Genomic DNA, 6000 nt, shown 5'->3' with positions numbered 1-6000 from the left:
GCCTGTAAACACCCACGAGCTGCTAAGTAGTGTAACTACCATAAAGCCTGACATGGCTTGGGGCTGTGGGTGCGAATGTGTGGCTGGCTAGAGGGGTTATTTCCTGGCTGGAACTAGTTTGATGCAGATACTGTTGTGTAGATTTTGCAATAGAATCCCAAACTGAGCCTCATGTGTACTGGCCCACATGACCAAATACCAAGGAAACACCCTGTATTTAACCTTAAAGGAATTTTTTTAAAGTCAAGAGTACTTGGTCTCAGGTTGTAAGACTTTATCACAAGCCTTAAATATATGTGCTTTTCAAATAATAATACAGTTGAGTTCATTTAAAAACGTCAGTAGAAGTTGTTTCTTCTGACTGATGATCACATGCGACTTCATATTTCTATTTGCATACCAACATAATGTCTTAATCACTTGTAAATACCACAGTGTGGTAGCAGTAGTAGTTATATACATGTGGCATGTGCACAGCTATTTCGCTGAGCCAATGTGTTCCAGGGAAGCCGAGGTGATTAATTAGCTAATGCATATTCTCATGCTGTAGTGCCAGCACTGCCTGTGACTGTGTTGGCTGATTGCCCTGCATGGTGACCTGTAATGATGCTGAGCTGTAGTAATTGCCAAGAAATGCACAGATGGCTGTCTCACTGCTTATATTAAGTGCTATGGATCTGTCTTAACCATGTGCCAAGCCCTTGGAGATACAGTTCAGACTCCCCTTGTCTCTATCTAGGCCAATTTTACCTGAAGACCTTGAAAACCAGTGAAGATGGAGAAACTTTTTTTGTCTATAGCCCCGTACCAAACAACACCAAATCTAGTTAAAATTGCTCATTTATGTGACTTGTGAGGAAAATGTCAAGAGCAGATACTGAGAATCCATTTTATCTATCCAGTATTGAAAGTTTGTCAGTGGTGATCCATAGCTCTCCAGTGAAAATTTAGGCAACCTAGTAAATAGTAGCAGTCAACCCATGTAAAACAAGCTGACCTTTTCAATGCAAGAATAATGTTTACTCTCATGGCTACTGAGTAATAACAAGTTAAAACATCAGATTTTTTTCTCAGTCTTATAATAAATATATGAAAAATGGCATATTATAGTGCATTTAATGCACACCAGCAGCGTCTCCCTAGTTTTGATACTAATGTCTGGAAAAGCTGATAACCAGTCCACCGAAAACACCAGGATGGTTACTGTATTCAATACATCTGAGAAGTACGAGATGCACCCTAGATCCTTCAATTTACAATATGCTGTCATACAAAAACTGAGAGTTCTTTTCTGTTGAAGAGATTGAATACTGGTAAAGAAACTGAGATAGTCAAAGAAGAACCTCCAAAGCTATCAATATTCTAGAAATTATTGCCTAATTTCTTTCAATTAGAGGCAAAAATCAGAATCAGTTTCCCCCCTAGGTTTTTCCTAGACTTTATGGTAGGAAAGGAACTAGCGGAGACTTGGAGTTTCTGCCAGATGCAGAAGTAGCCTGCAAAGAATGGAGGCATCCCTACTTCTCTGAATATATCAGCTTGTAATAAACAACTTGTCCTGGCACAGGACAGGGATTTTTTGGGAAAAAATAATATACCGAGACATTCGTAACTGCAGATATTTTTCTATAGGGTGATGGAAATTATAAAGGTGGTCTTCTGCTGTATATAGGTTTTGATGAGCATATGAGCTGGGTAGTGTAGTCTTCAGATACACTTGCAACTTCTTGATGGATTTCTGTAGCTTTATAACTGGCATTCAGTTTTAACTGATGGATTTTCATTCCTGAATACATTTTGTCTATTTTTGAACATTGTGAAATCCACAAAATTCCAGAGAAGATAACTTCCTTTCAGTGAGACCACAAAAAGATTTTGAACTGCTGATCTCTGTCATAGTTGTAAATCTTAAAGTTAGTACACATATGTGATCTTAGAACAGCTTGAGAAGGCAAGCTGTCCTAATCATTAGATTATAACTTTTTTTGTTTCAGGCTCTTACAGTGGAGAAGAGAGAAAAAAAGATGAATAATTTTAAAAATTCAAGCCTGCTGTGCCACCTGTGATGGGCATGGTTGGGAAGACAGGGAATTTGGACTGAAAAGATGACTAGTAATCTGCTATAAGCCAATTACTCTTCTGGAAAGATGAGTAACCTACTGTTTTAACCTACTGTTAAAAAAAAGAGTTTTTCCCAAGTTAATTAATATTGTCAAATCTATTTAACACTTTTTTTACCTATGCATGACTTGTATTCTAGTGCAACAGCAGCACTCTATTTGACTTGGAATGCAGTGTGTTCAATTCAGCAAGTCCATCTGAGTAGATTTCCATCAATACTACATGCTCTCCAAGCCATATGGAAGTCACTGAAATGTGCTGACACATACTTAGCTATGAAGTAATTTTGCCTAAGAGCAGGTTATTTCCTAATTGTTCACCACTTGTTTTTTGGGTCACGTCTATTGTGTGTCATGAGATAAAATCACATGCCATTCAGAGCCAGCCTGAGCCACGTGGGTTCCTTTTACCTTCCAAGGGCGAGAAGAACTACTGACAGAATTATTTTTAACTGACTTGTTTTGAAATATCTGTTGTTCCTCAAACAACTAAAGTGAAAGCTTCATCTTGTAAGGCCCTACTCAAGGCTGAAAAGATTACTGACTAGACTTTTGGTAAGCCACAAGATGGTATTAAGTAGCAGCTGAATTTATGAATGCTGCAAGAAGAAAAAATGTACACTGCCTTCCTTCCCAGCAGCTGGCCATGAAATATGGGTACTGAGCTGAAACTGCTTCATCATTTCACCATTTGTCCCCAGACTCTGATCACAGAATCACAGAATATCCTTCCTGAGCTGGAAGGATCAGGATCATTGAGCCCAACTCCTAGGTGAACAGCCCATATGGGGATAGAGTGTGGATATACAAATATTAAAGATAAGATAAACATAAGCGTGTTATTCACTTGTTTCTATAGAAATAATTTTTATCCTTAGATTATTTCTACATAGTTAACAGGCTTCAGAACATTTGCATGGCAATGTTAGGCAATGTTTGTAGGACTCCCTTTTGTATGTACGTGGGGCTAAGAGAAAGGGGGTGTATGCACATGCATAGGTTTTGATTTTTAGAGTGGATTTTCTTTCTTGTCTGAAATCTCATGTCATACACAGTTGTCTGGGGCTTCATTCTTATTGCAACAGGACAATTTGTATGTTTCTCATGCATCATGGGAAAGCTTGTCACCGTGGTGATTAATACCAGTAAGTAGCACAGTAACATGAAAAGATGAGCACTGAACATGCCCTCAGCTGACTGTACTTGCTGGGTATCTGCCTTCAAAGTTGTAACCTCTGCAGTCATCACCTGGCCTGTATTTCCTGTGGGTGTGTTTGGGTGTATACATCATGATGGACTGGAAGAAGGAACTTCATATTTACACGGACAGATTTATCTAGCCCAAAAATACATATGAAAGTACATGTTTCAGTTTGAATATACATAGCATTTTAAAATAAAATAACATAAAACTGACACCTAATCTATTAAACCTCACACTCTGAGAATTAAGGCAGTTATACACTTGCAGTTGTTACTCCAGAGTAATTGCTGTCTTGATATTCTAATGTGTTAGACGTATCTTATATAGACTTGTGCAAGTAGTTGAATATACTTAATGTTTATGGTCAGCTTAGCAAACTTTTTATCTAAGGCTGATTACCAGAACAATTTAGACCAGACCTTTGAACATTGTCTAATCCAGGCCTGCTCAAAACACACACAGGCAGTTTAGGTTGCTGAGGGCTATGTCAAGTAGAGTTTTAAATATCTTCAAGGATGCTGATTCCAAAACTTTTCTGGGCACCTTTTCCATGGCTTCTAATTATTTGGGATTTTCTTATTTTTTCCTTTCCCCCATCTCATATCTGGCTGGCTCTTCTCTTGTTTCCATGTTAGTCTGTTGTATCTTGTGCTATTGCTGTACATTTCCATGAAGGGAAAATGCCTTGCATTAAGCAGTTAGTGATGGCAACACTTAAATAGATGGCATCCATTTGTTAGGACAAAAGCGTGAACACTTTACCTGTGGAGACATATCCCAGACAGATACAGGTCCTCAGTGCAGAGCTAAAAGATGCAATGTTGACCACCTTAAACGTAAGTTTTGGTATGTAGACACAAATAATGTAGGCTTTTAGAACTAAGTACTGGGAACTGCGAAAACCCAGGGTGAAGATTGTAAGTGCAACTGCAACTTGATCCCTCTGTTCTGCTTACAACTAGACTCTACTGGATCTGCTGGATCACGGAGATTGTGTGTGATGCTCTCCATGGCACTGGAGAGGAGCTCTTCACAAGTGGCCTTGATCCATGTGCTCATTCCCTGATGTCCAGCTTGTTCCTTCGCGATCTGACTCAGCAAAGTGCTCAAGGCTTGCAGCAGTGACTGAAGTCAGAAGGGACTGACTTCTGAAGATTCCAGGTACAAAGAATTGTGCTTGAAATGTCTCAAGTGGGCATTGTAAATTATCAAGACCATTGTCCATAATGACTCTGGGCTGAAACCTGACTGTGGGGCTGTTAGATCTGCCTTTCCCCAAACAACTGGTAGGAGTTGATGGAACTTTCCACAGATTTTGCAAGGGAAATCCCCAAGGAAATGAACACTAACAACATAGTCAATGAGATAGCATGAACTGAATGATGAATATTAAATTTTATGTTGTACAACTTTTATTCAGCACATACAGACTCTAGGCAGACACTTGGTGGAAGTGATAGTGCACAGGCAGTGTTTAATTGCGTGATCTTCCTGTGTCCAGGCAACATTGTGGTGCAATCCAAGGCAACACTTGACAGCTCCTTAATCTTCTTAAAATGTTTGACTTTTTAACCTTTATTGTTGTATTAAAAGAAAGAAAAAAAGCAATGTTTTTAGACATGCTGCAGAATTAGTATACACATGAATTTACTACAGCATTTTCATGTTGTGAATTACTATATATTTGCTTCTCCATTTCTTCCTGGGGAAGAAAGGGTAGACCTACTTGTACAAAATTATGAATTTATCACACAGGAGATTTTCTCAGTGTTTGCTTGGCAAAGAAAACACAAACAGAAAGTGAAGTCATTCTTGAGCCAGTTGTTACTATGCTCTCTGTAGAAGGCTGATGATATATAATTTTTATTAAGTTTAAGGAATGGTAAGCACGAAGTTCACAGAATCGCAAAATTGTTAGGGTTGGAAGGGACCATAGAGATCATTTAGTCCAAATCCCTGCCAAGACAGGGTCATGTAAATCAGGTGACACAGAAATGCAGAGAGGGAGACTCCATGACCTCCCTGGGCAGCCTCTGCCACCCTCAATGTAGAGAAGTTTTGCCTCATGTTGAGATGAAACTTCTTGGGTTTCAGTTTATCGATGTTTTTCTTTGTTGTGTTGCTGGGTACCACTGAAAAGAGTCTGGCACCATCCCCTTGGCACTGCCTTTGACATATTTATGTGTTGATCAGATCCTCTCTGTCTTCTCTTTTCTAGACTAAATAGGCCCAGCTTCTGCAGTCTCTCCTCATAAGAGAGAAGCTCCACACCCCTAATTGTTGATGTCTGATACTCTATGGTCAATGGTAGCATCTGGAGACACTAAAATTGCTTTTTCTTTCCTTTTTTCTTTTTTTTTTCCCATCTTGATACTTTCTACAGCATTTTTTGAAACTTTTCTTTCCCAGCTGTATCGGTAAATGCCATTTCTGTTTCTGAGAGGCTTCTTATTATTCTCCCAGGAAAAGCAAACTTAGAATGAGAGAAGCCCTGTGACATTTTGGGCAGTTGATGTAATGAGGGATCAGAAGCTAGAGGAGATTTCTCTTGTGAGCAGTAGTGGAAGGTGTTCAGTTAAATAAACATGTCTACAGATGCTGATAGCTGAAGGCTTACTATCAGGAGTCTGGTTTTCCTCTCCAAGTAAAAGACTGGGATTTTGTGGGGAGTTTGGG

The sequence above is a fragment of the Molothrus aeneus genome, chromosome 3, assembly GCF_037042795.1.
Source record: "Molothrus aeneus isolate 106 chromosome 3, BPBGC_Maene_1.0, whole genome shotgun sequence".
NCBI classification, from domain to species: Eukaryota; Metazoa; Chordata; class Aves; order Passeriformes; family Icteridae; genus Molothrus; species Molothrus aeneus.
This window is presented reverse-complemented; position numbering follows the sequence as displayed.